Here is a 12,985-nt window from a genome sequence, read left to right as displayed (position 1 = left end):
GAGGTTAGAGCACTGCATAGTGATGTGTGTTTTCTCTCCTAGAGCTAAGATTAACATTGCCAGGAAAAAAGGGGATTTGAAATATAGGTAGAAAAAATGTGAACAAAATTTGAAGAACAGGCTTTATTAGAAGGCCAAAAATGTCCCGGCTTCCATGGCCATCAGTATGGGAAAAGCCCATCTGATTTTAATAGCAAAGTGGAAGCATCTACTACAACAGGGTACTAACAGTGGCAAAACAGAGAAAAAACATAACAGAACAATGTAAAGTATTAAGAGAATATAGACTTTAATATAGAAAATAAAGATACTGGGGACTAAGGCTTGGATGAAATGGTGAACAAGCAAAAACTAGTGAGAATGAATCCTTAAAAGTTCACTGGAAAGAAATCCTAGCAGAGGAGTGGCATTGTCATTAGCTGATAGTGACCCAATTTTGAATTTTAATGATGAATATTGGTGCTGTTTACATAAACATCAATATAAAGTGTTTGTGTCACATAAGCTTGATGCATTAGGAAGTACTACATTAGTAAGTCAGAAGGACATGAAGTATTACTTGCAAAAAGAAGTTTTGAAGTTGGTAGACTTGATCATATGTAAGAATTCAATGAGAGCTGACAGAGAATACAGAAGGAGTATGGGAAACTGAAAGACATCTAATGCTATGTCACTATTGGAAAAAATATAACTAGCAATATTTACTGGCCTCACAAATTTAACTAAAGGAAGAAATTATATTTAGTTGTACATTATTTTTTGTAGGGAACCAAACTTTCTATTCTGAGCAAATTTAATGCAGCATTTGGCCAAACACCTTAAAGTTCATATTCAGAGCATGAGGAATTGGCCAAGTGTCTGGTCCTTGCACTGCTTTGAAGAGTTGCATATTTGTGGAAATATTTCTGTGGTTAAAATTTGGGGATAGCAAAAAGTCTGGCAAAACAGTAAGTGAGGAGGAGGCTGGCTTCCCTGTAGAATGAATGACCTGAATCCATTGGCATTGTGGGTCCAGCTTGTAATACAGCCAATTTCAAGTGAGATATGTAGCAAACAGAAATGTGGGACTATGGTTTTTTAAGGAGTTATTCTAAAAAGGGTACAAATGGTATGGCGAGCACACAACTCAATGAGCTTTGATTCTGTGGAAAAAAGTTAATCTAATTGTTGGGTGAATAAACAGAAGTGACATGAGGGCAACTAGGACCATATCTCTAGAGGATGAGACAGAGATATTGCACACATAGCTTGTGTCCACTTTCTAAAAAGTATATTGAAAAATTGGAGAGGGTGAGATAAAAAGCCACAAAACTTATTTGAGGCCTGAAGGAATTGTTTTACAGTGGAAGACTTACAGAGATCCATCCATTTAGCTTATCAAAAAGAAAATTGAGAGGTGGTTTGATTACAGTACGTAAGTGCCTTCACAGGAAGAAAATACAAGGTAGTAAAGGCCTCTTTAATCTAATACAGAAAGAAATAACAAGAACCAATGGCTAAAAGCTGAAGTCAGACAAATTCCAATTGGAAATAAGCCACAGTGAGAATGATTAACTGTTGGAACAAACTACCAAAGGAAATGGTGGATTATCCATCTCCTGATTGCTTCAAATCAAGGCTGGATGCTGTGATAGTTATAACCAAACACAAGGTAGATTTTACTCTAAATCAAGTTACTGAGGGAAATAAAGTAGTTTCAGATATGCAAGAGGTGAAACCAGATGAACTAGTTTCTCATTCTCTGCTTACAAAGTTTTTGGTGGTTTTTTTGTTTATAGTTTGTTTTTTGGGTTTTTTTTTGTAAATAAATCTATTAACTGAATTAAAAAGAAAATACTTTATCCAAAGCAACTTTTCTAACCAAAGCTCACCATGAAAATCCCCTTACCCCTCCAAAGTGAAAAAAAAACCTGTGTCACAGTTAGTTCTGTCTGAGGTGATCTTCACCTCTTTATGCCTCAGTTTTGTAATTGCATAATGGTAAATCTTAGGCACTACGTACACATTTCAAATATCCTCAAGTTTCTAAAAGAACTGGAGTTCCACAGAGAGAAACAAGGCAAGATTTCCAAGACAAAACACAGTAAACTAACAAAAATTAGCAGTCAAGACAAGCTGGTGTCTGTAATTTGAAATATCCTTCAGAAGCTGAACTTTGTTAGATTTTTTTAAGTGTACCCTGGCACAGAAGATCAGCAGAATTGTCTAAAAGTAAAATTAGGCCTGGCACTTTCACTTCCTCCCTGTTGTATGGGAACAACTTTTCTTCTTCTTTCACTTTGTATTTCTCTTACATACCACCATGTCTAGACTATTTTTATTCCTTTTTAGAGATACTTATCACATCTCCATGTATGTAGGCACTCAGTGTTTTCAGCAAAGTGTACAGCCTATTTTGACTCCACTGTAACCCATCTGAGGGAGTGGGAGGGAAAGAAGCAGTTAAGATCAATACTCCCTCCCCTTTTCATGTGCCCTTCGTCCCATGACACAGAGTCACAGGTCCTGAAAAGTCTATACAGAGACTTCAACTAATTTTGATGGCAAATTCCGCAACGCTTATCTGTTCTGAGTACCTCCTTTGTTTTAAAGTACACCAAATGTTCAAACCATGGAGTGGTCCATGAAAGCCACATCTTCCTGTACATCCCTGTTGCTCAAGAGTCTTGTATCATCAGGAAATTATGAGTCCTCTAAACCAGCCCCGAAGTACTTACTAGCCAATGCATCATAAGAAGTGTATCCTCTGTTTCCTTTTTGCACCTCTGTGTTCAGCTGCTTTGAAATGGAGTTTGGAGAGGAAGAACCACGTAGCACTCATTATACCCAACTGCACAAAACCCATGCTCTTCCAATCTTGTTTAGACATATAATGTGAGTTACTGCCTGTCTGTGTTAAGGCAAATATTCTGGTGCTCCAAGTACCCTTTTAGCGTGTGTGTTTCTTTCCATGGAAGCTCCTAACCTTGCCTGGATTAGTATAAGTTAAAACATTTTTAAAACTTTTCATAAAAAAGAAATATATATAAACAGATCTTCTCCTCAGATGCAGAAAGATTAAAAAAAAATATACTGTAAATGTGTTTACCCTCACAGTCTTGTACTGGTTAGAGTGAATGTTAAAGTCTGTAAACAACATAAAGCAAAACAAAACAAAGACATGGCTCAGAAACAAAGTTTTAAGATGGTTTTATAGGAAAAAGAAGGTCTTACCTTACCTCTTCAAGCATACTGGGTATATGGGGCAGAGTTTGGAGATGTCACCAATAAAGCATCCATTAGTTTGAAAGACCAATGAACCATTTATACAGGATGTGCACCTAGGAAAAAGAAGTGGAGAGAAGAAAAGAAAGACAAAGTTAATTATTTGGATACTATCCCTTTTTTTCTAAAGCACAGTGAAAATTATGGACCTTCAACTCCAAGTCTTGATACATGAGCCAAAGTACTAATTCAGGAACTCTGGTCATTTGAGAGGCATCTCTTTGATCCAACAGTGACTTCAGTGTAGAGCAAGACTGAACATGATGGGAACAACCTTGCTTGTTCCAGTCAGAAGTAGAAGCATGTTGCTTAGATTAAGAATGATCCAGATTTTCAGGATCTGCATGCACAAGTCCAGAGTGAGATTTTCAAAGGGCTCCATGTCCCATTTAACTACTACAGGCTCAGCAATCATGACAGAACACAGGTCCCTCTGGCTGTTTAGCAGAATAGAAGCTGGAGGCATCAGCTAAATATAGTACTGCTACAGTACCTATATGTATAAAGAGATTATTTTTTAAGTTTAGGTCCCACATCTATTAATAAGAACCCCGCCAAAGGGATTAAAGTAATTATTTTTTAAATAATGAAAGGTGAACTTCTTCTCTACATTTGCAATGGCTATGAAGTGGGCTTAGGGAAACTGGAGTAAACTCTGTCTTCCCTAAAGATGAAACGATCCTTGAAGTACAGCTGCCAACACTTGCCCCCAGGTGCAATGATCTCCCCCTCTTTTTTCCCCTCATAGCAGTAGGAATTAATCAAGACTTTTTGCATAGGGCCAAGAGGAGGGGGGAAGAGGGAAAATCTGTCATATGTCATTAGAATTGTGATTGTACATGACACCAATGACATAGGTGGTTTAAAACTGTACATATGATTTTATGAGAAAATGAAGTAATCAGCTATAAACACATTTATATATAATCTTGCTTTGACATGTATTTTTAATGAACCAGGAAAGTCTACACTTTTTTTGAAGTCAACAAGAAAATACTTCTCACTGGAAGAGAACATTTTTGTTATTACACTGAACGGAATGAGTTGTATATTAAACAACATACAGTGGGACTGAATCCATCTCCTCCCAGAGCTGAAAATTTAGTAGGCTCTGCCTTTCTTTTTTCCATTACAGTTATGCATCAAGTGCATTCAATAAAATGTCCTCTTAGAATTACTGAATATACATAAGGGGAAAGTGTTGCTTATTACAAATTATTTTAACTGGTAATTCTTGTTGAGATGAAAGCTTTAATTTCTATGAGAGTTCTAGAAGTCAGGTGAGACTGGCAGCAGGTAATCAATCACAATTACATTTAGTCACAAAATTCAAAAGTCACAGCAGTTTAAAGTATGTTTAAGCATATACAGGTGATCCCCTGAATCGATTTCATTTTGCGTAGTACAAATAGGAGGGGAAAGCAGGCTTATTTATTTTAAACAAAATTACTTATTATAGTGATGAAAATTAAGAGTCTAGACAAACAAGGAACCCTGATTCTGGTTTACTGATCAGGTTTACTGATAAATTTTCAGAGAAAGTATGTACTCTGAGAGACTTCCTGCAGTGTCAGGAAGGATGCACCACTGCAAACTCTGACCCAGGCAGCCCACTGTAGACTTAGGAGTAAGATCAGGTGATTAGCAGATGCCTTAGCTTGGCTAATAAAAATCAAACCACACAAAATGCATTTTTGTTTCATTTTTTCCCTTCCCAAAAGGAATTTTACTGTGTCTTACCCCATAGCTCACCAGCATTGCAGGAAATCTGGCTTCAGCCTCATTCCCTGTCTGAGGGACCTCAAAATCACATTCCCTGCTCCTGCCCAGGGACCACACTGCCTGCTGATGGGTTGGACATGAAAGGAAGGGAAGGCAGGGAGGAAGCTCTCAGTCTGCTTGTCGAAGTTATTTTCTCTATAGAAATAAAGCAATCACTGGAGAAAGCCAGCTCAGGTGCTTTTCACAACAGAGTATCCTGCTACCAGGCCCAGCACCTTCCTTTTTTCATCTCCTTATCTTAATGATAATGGAAGAATTGTACATTTAATGTATGAAGAACTTCTAGCGTAGTGACCAGGCACTAAAGATGGAGAACGCAATTTATTTCTGCTGCCTGCTTGGTTCACAGAAGGATTTGAACAAGGACCCACCACTTCTTGGGTGAGCTGGATTTAAACATTGCCCTGAGTTTGAGAGGAAAATTGATTCCCTGTTCTGAAAGTCACCTGGGAGGTGGGAGAGATGCGTAGCAATGAATGTCTGGTTATTTGAACAAACTGAATTGATACCAGCATTAAAGACTGAGAGGAATAAATCCTCAAACCCTCATGATTATGGCAATTTTCTGTAGGATCAGGCACTTTAGGCAGAGGTAGGGGCTAAATGAGGGTGTACTATTTTCTCCATGAGCTTGCCAGGTAGTCAGCTGTTGGATCAAAGAAGATGGTACTAACTCCTCCAGTAAGCAATATACCGAACTGGCAGCCTAAAGTTGATCCCCAGCTGAAAATATGTAATCAATTCAGTTACCTCCAAACTGAAGGTCTGGACAATAAGCTCTGCATCTTTCTGTGAATTTTCCTTCTAAAATGCAATGCTTGAAATGAGACTCCCTGAAATATTTGTGTGGAAGAAATAAAAAGAAATGCAAGTACAGAATGTAAGTTTCTTTTTTTCCAAATAATTCTCCAGTCTGGCCTCTAAAATATAGAAAAAGTCACAGTCCACTACACATTCTGGTTCTTAATTATTCTAAGGAAGAATTTTGATTTAGTCCATTTAGGCAGCTACCCATATCTCTGCCTTACGAGGTAGCTGAAATCCAGTAGCTGGAATCTCAGTATAAATGACTGTGTAAACAAAACAAACATTACTAGCAAACCATCCTTTTTTGTGTAGCCAGGATATGGGTAAAAATCTACCGCCTAAGACTTCTTGTTTCTGAGAGGAACTAATGTCTTTTGTTTGACCAGCTAATGCAGTTTGCAAATATAAACATTTACAAGCCCTTTACCAGGCCTCAGGACTCAACTTCTGCACCTGGCACCTTCTTATCCAACTACATGTTCTAAGTAACAAAAGACACTACTGTTCTTTAAAAACTCTGCATCTTATAGAGACTGTTATGGTTGTAATGCCCACTACTTCTATATTCAGAAATGACTGTATACTCTTAACACTTCAAACTTATTTCTGTTACAAGAAGGCTTAATCTTTTCTGTTACAAGAAGGCTTAATCAAAAGCACCTACCTAAAAAAATGTTCATTAATATATATGTTGCGCTAAAATTCCTGGGATTTAGATAGAGCTTTGGTGCAATGAAATGAATTCACATGACCAGAAAATGTTTTCATGTGAGCTTAATTTATCTGGAGTCTTCAGGTTAAGCAAGGTTGTTTAAGCAAGATTTCTAGAGTAGGATTACCAGAAACAAGTAAACTAGTTCCGCAAAACATATGAGAGTTTCTTTGTCACTCATTCTTAATATCGAAATTACTCTTGAGGCTTGAACATGCTTTCTTTAAGGGGAATGACAGAATACCCATTAACTCTAACAGGGTAGGAGCTTTGATGCACAAGTTACTTAGTGAGATACTATGGGCTAATATTATACAGCAGGTCAGAAGAGATGATCACAATGACCTTTTTTGGCCATAAAAATCTCTGAAGAGTGATAAGCATTGACCTAATGCTGCTTCTCCTGCTGATATCAATAGTGCAGGAGTGAGGCCAAAGCAGAACATGTCTGACTTAAATTTTAGTAAAGTGTAATTTAAACAAAATTGAATTGAACCAAAGGTAATGCATTAAGTAGGAGAGATAATGCAAAAGAACCGCAGTAATGAGAGGGAAGTGTCAGTTTTGTGGGCTCATCTGCCAGAAGCAAAACAATCAACTTTGAAAGTCTATGCTCTTAGATCAGGTAGAGAGGCAACCAGGACAGTAAGTGGCTAGATAGCATACATACCATAAAAGAGGGAGAGACCTAGGTGCTGTGGCTTAGATGAACCCTATCTAAGGACTTGAATTAGATGCCTAAACTGAGAGTCCATTTGCCACAGACGACTTCTGCAGCCAACAGGCAAAGAGAGCTGGAAATTTCCAATAAGCAACTCAGATCCTCTTTTGGCTGAATAACTGTTTTGCAATGCAAACCTCTCTCTATGGTCACAGGTTAGGGAAACTATCCTCCTTTCCTTGGTGCTTCAGTTAAGTGTATACTTTCAGTTAGGATTAATCCAGGATTATTTGTCAAGGCACAATATGCAGCACCCTGGAGAAGAGTAAAACATGTCACTACCCCTGCAATTATTAGACACTAATCTCAAAAAGAGCAAAATCTGTTCTTAGAAATACCGACATGTTTTCTGGCTAATCAATGGTAGTAGCTGAACTGACATCTACTAGATCACTGATAGAGTAGACAATACTTACATCTTAAGCTCCTGAAAATACTCTGAAGTAACATGAATGTAAAGTAATATTGGCTGAAGCTTTTCTCATGAGCATTTGGACACCAACATTTTTAAGTTGCTTAGAAAATCCTCCCTAACAGTTGCTCAAGAATGTTAAAGTTTTTTGTAAGTATCTCTACAGCTTTAAAAAATCTATAGAGGGGAGGTGCTGGCATACAGCGAGTTTACGAAGGCTGAAACATGTAAGAGAGACAAAAGGTAGAAGAAGACCAAGAGTTACTATTTGTATTCTCATTATTCTCATTCTGCAGACAGATCTGCAGAGCATAAGACTGGGAAAGACAATATGCATCACTGTTCCTTAGTTTGAGTTATTCTTGTTCTTTACTATTTTTTGTCTGAGTCTTCCGCTCTTTAGGAATAGGCATAGGTTTCATTGGGCTTTTAAGTCAAGTATGCATAGTGGATAAAGACCAATCACGTTAGTTCATTTTTCAGCCTTCTATTTACTTTTGCAGTATAGCAGTAACTGCCAGCAGAGCTCATAAGACCTCTGCTTTTAAGCCCTTCAACTTACATACTTACATCCTTGGGCATTGGATTTTGTATGCCTGAGAACATATCTAGCCACCATAACACATCTGAATCTAAGAGTCTTTCAAAGCCACAATGAAAGAAACAATAATTCCTTAAAATTGAGCTACTTTTACAAACTATAATGGCTAAGGATGAAATCTTAACTTACAGTCTCTCTGAGGTGGAAGTTCCTCATGCTTGGTATTGTGTGCAGGCAAAGTAAAAGAGAACCCAAAGAGCTTATAAACATAGACCCAAGTCAGACAAAGGAAGTATTGTTATCAGTGCTGGCATACAAGTCCATGGGCTGCCAACAGTATTTGTTTGTTTCTCAAATGTAGTCTTTGAGGAAGTGAGAAGGTAAACCAAAGAATGTATCTTATTCTGGAGTTCATAATGAAGCAAAGCTCAAATCATTGACTGTTATGTAAATACTCCATGAAAAGTTGTAAAACTGAACTTTGTTAGATGTGTAGCATTTCCGTACTTCAATATTGCTAAATATACTGTTGAAACAGCTTTAATTCACGCAAAAATTCGGTGTCACTGTGCAAACAAGCGGTTGAAGGTAGGTATATTTGGAAAACAACATATAGACAAACAAAGTGTATTTTTTAGCTTAATAACTCTTCAGTTGTGATCTGAGTTTGAAATAATTCTGTTCTCATTTTATCAGAACTGGTGATATTTCTAGGTTAAAGTAGAGGGTGATTACAATAATGTGAAGGGACTCTCACATCAAATCCACAACTGTGGTACTCAGAAAGCAGAGAAACAGTCTACTGATTTAACTAGTGTTTGGATAGACTCCTAGACCATTATTTGAGAAGCTGTCCAATTGTCTTATGATAAGACAATACTTTAAAGGGGCAATTATATTTTCTGAGTGGGTGGGGTTGGATGGGAAGGAGGAGAATATATATATCTATAATTATTCTTTTTTAGTGCAGATGATTTCTTTATGTTCCTTGGTTTTACATGGAGGGTCAAGTTTGAGCAAGCAATAGAATTTCAAAGAAAAAGTATCACATTTCACTGCGTTCTATATCAAAGCCATGCATAAAGCATCTCATGATTTTTATGTTGAAGCATAAATCAACTAAGTGTACTCATAACCACACTGAATATGATACGAGATTTGTATGGTTCAGGCATTTGTTATTTGTATGTTACTTAAACACTTCATAAAATGACTTTAGTATCTGTTCACTGTGTATATTTTCTGAATTCCTTATTGGAAGATACGGGGTTTCTTTTTTTCTCCCATCTCTGGTATTTAAGCTGAGTTGGGATATTTAAAGAACTCCCATCAAATACTTTCTTTTGCTACTTATTCTTATTAGATCCTGGTCTTCCATTAATCATTCTACACTGAAAACATCTTATTAATAAGCTGTCTCTCTTCCCTTTGATCAGTGATTCTTGGAATTGAAAGGATGTGGAAACCTTATCTAATTTTAAGTCCAGAACTAAGATTCTCTGTAGGTTTCTTGTGAGACAAATTTCTCACTCTGTATTGGGAGGACTGTGTTGGACATGACATACATGTACACACAGAAATGCTTATGATATGGAAATATTAAAAATTAAATTGAAAAGTAATGCTATAATGTTTCAATCAAAGACTTCACAACCAGTACAGTTTAACTAAATATTTTTTAATGCTTCTAAATGGGAAACAATGATGTCATCTATTCATTCACTGCTAGGTAAATGCATTTCAGAACACTGACAGTCTTTTAGTGAAAATATGCACTTCTGGTAAATGCTTTCATGATCATAAGTTGTTCATCAAGCGTCAAGTCCTTGTGAAGACAGACAGGTGTATTATTGTTTATCACTTGCTAACTAGGATCAAACTGTGGACCTGTGCAAAAAGCTGAAATAAAACAACAGTCACTTGAGAAGGCCAGCAGGTCGAGGGAGGTGATCCTGCCCCTCTACTCTGCTCTTGTGAGACCTCACCTGGAGTACTGCGTCCAGCTCTGGGGGCCCCAGTACAGGAGAGACATGGAGCTGTTGGAGCAGGTCCAGAGGAGGGTCATGAAGCTGATCAGAGGGATGGAGCACCTCTCCTGTGAGGACAGGCTGAGAGAGTTGGGATTGTTCAGCCTGGAGAAGAGAAGGCTCCAGAGAGATCTAATTGCGGCTTTCCAGTACCTGAAGGGGGCCTACAGGAAAGATGGTGAGGGACTGTTTATGAGGGAGTGTAGTGACAGGACAAGGGGTAATGGGTTTAAGCTGAAGGAGGGTCGATTTAGATTAGATGTTAGAAAGAAATTATTTACTGTTAGAGTGGTGAGGCACTGGAACAGGTTGCCCAGAGAGGCTGTGGATGCCCCATCCCTGGAAGTGTTCAAGGCCAGGTTGGATGGGGCTTTGGGCAACCTGGTCTAGTGGAGGGTGTCCCTGCCCATGGCAGGGGGGTTGGAACTAGATGATCTTTAAGGTCCCTTCCAACCCAAACCATTCTATGATTCTATGATTCTTGATGTGGTTTAGCTCCGGCCGGCAGCTGGGTGCCACGCGCCGCTCACTCACCCCTCCCCCGGCGGGCTGGGGAGGAGAACGGAAAAACAACGGCAAAGCCTCATGGGTTGGGATAAGGGCAGTTTACTGGGACAGCAAGGGAGAGGGAAACAATCAACAACAGTACTGATAACAGATATTCACAATGGGTGGTAACAGAGAACAATTTACCGATCCGATGACCCGACCAGAGCTCAACCCATCCTAGAGCCACACCGAACCCGCCCCTGCCTGAACAGCCCCTTTTATGGTGAGTATGACGTCACATGGTATGGACTAGCCCCCGGCCAGCTTGGCTCACCTGTCCTGGCTCCTTGTGAAATTAACTCTAGCCTTGCCAGAACCAGGACAATTCTAAATAACACAAGGAGGACAAGATTAATCCTAATGTAGAGGTGAAACAAAATGTGGATGGCTGGACAATGCCACTGAGTAGATGTTTATATACAGGTACAAGAACAAGGGATATAATTGGGAGGATCCGGACATTTTCCGAAGAAGTGATCAAAATATTAGTAAAATGACATGTCGGTGGGTTTTTTTTCTTATGACTGGTCTATAAATATGGAAAACTATAATTTGTTCAGGAAGGATAAGGTAAGGAAAAACTACCCATAATGTGGACAGAGAGAGTTGCTGAAAGTCTGTTGGCAATTACTACAAAGGAGAAGAGTAGTGTGCTGCTGGGACAAGGGATATAGCACAGACCACTGGACAAAGCTTTTTGTGAGTATCAACCAGAGTAATCCAAGACTCTGGCCTCAGTGTAAGAGGGTGTTTCAACCACACATATATCTGTCAGGGAAAGAAATAATGGATAAGACAATTTTGTTCCATTGTTGGTAGTTTTTTTGATTCATAAGAAGAAAGCATTTGGAGGGGAAGATCTTTTAATCCTAATTCTAAATGATGGGAAAGAGATTGTCAAGAATATGAAGAAGAAAGGCGAAATAGGTAGGAGAGGCCATGAAATGGTCTCTGTGATTGTTAGAAAGTGAAGAACAGGTACGAGTCAAATAAAAATGATGATTTTCAAGAATACCAATTAAAAAACTTGAAGAATTGATAATGGGAGTTTAAGATAGCAGAGTTCAAAAAATGAACCCAACCACATCAGTGTCAAGTATACAAGCAGAAAGGAATGATAGAAAATACAAAACCCACTGGCTTAGCTAAAACTTCATTGACTTGAAATACAGGATGGAAGCAAACTGCAAGGACAGATTACTAAAGAGTTGAATAGCATCAGGAAAGGGTCTTCAGATTGAAACAGAGAAAGCACAAACTAATGAGAATTTAGGGTACTGCATCACATTACTCAACCTGATGAAAAGGCACGCTACTGTGGACGAGAGTGGCCCCTCTCTCCCCCAGCCCTGATTACACTCTTCTGCGACTTCTCTTGCATGAAGTCTGGCATTGTTGACACTACAAATGAGTCAGGTCAGCTCACAACTGGAGAAAAAACCCTAACGTGCCAAAAGAAAAAGTAAAAGGGGAGTTCTGTCAGATCAACTCAGGGATCTGACTTGTCACACAGTTGCCAGATCTAAGACAGGAGATAAAATTGGGACATGCAGCTAGGGATAAGGGCCAGGTGCTGGGACTGGCCTTTTGAGTAATAGCTTACCCTTGGACTGAATTAAATTAATGTAAAATGAAACTTTTATTTAATTTTGACTTTTCAAATCAACTATGTTTAAAAAAGTCATCCTTGGGTACTTCACAAAGAGGTGGAAGTTGTCTCTGTGCAGACAGGGCACTACACTGAGAACTTACTGATGAGGGATGGGGCTCCAAACTGGAGCAGAGCCACTGAGATGCAGGGAGAGGAGGTGACAGAGGGAAGGAAGGGGTAGACAAAAATTACAGAGTATTGGAGCAAGGAATCAAGCAATGTGTAAAAAGAAGAAAGGGAAAAGGAAAAAGCAGACATTCAGATGTGGCAGAATCAACAAATGTCATATGTCTGGACTTCAACAAAGCTTTGGATACTGACTCAAATGATGATTTTATTACGAAGCTAGAAGATGAGTGCAACCTCTGTGAAAACCATGATGTTTTCAAATATAAATATGATCTATTGCTATTTAAGGCTTTGCAAACATGTTTGAGACACATAATAAGGAACTTCAAACTGTTAACCTAGGAGCAAAGGTAAAAAATGTGACAAGTTAATTTAGACCTTCTTTCTCCA

At 38.6% G+C, this 12,985-nt stretch overlaps 1 long non-coding RNA gene across 1 annotated transcript in view; it reads right to left on the bottom strand.

Moving 5' to 3' along the window:
- LOC129203020 (uncharacterized) overlaps positions 1-8,485 on the bottom strand; it is a 52,554-nt gene extending 44,069 nt beyond the window's left edge. The window contains exons 1-2 of the long non-coding RNA XR_008575896.1: positions 8,429-8,485; positions 3,214-3,320 (exon numbers count right to left, since the gene is read on the bottom strand). This is a non-coding gene — a long non-coding RNA (uncharacterized LOC129203020). The remainder of the gene's footprint in view (positions 1-3,213; positions 3,321-8,428) is intronic.
- Between the last annotated feature and the right edge of the window lie 4,500 nt (positions 8,486-12,985).

This window comes from Grus americana, chromosome 2, assembly GCF_028858705.1.
Source record: "Grus americana isolate bGruAme1 chromosome 2, bGruAme1.mat, whole genome shotgun sequence".
NCBI lineage: Eukaryota > Metazoa > Chordata > Aves > Gruiformes > Gruidae > Grus > Grus americana.
This window is presented reverse-complemented; position numbering and strand designations above follow the sequence as displayed.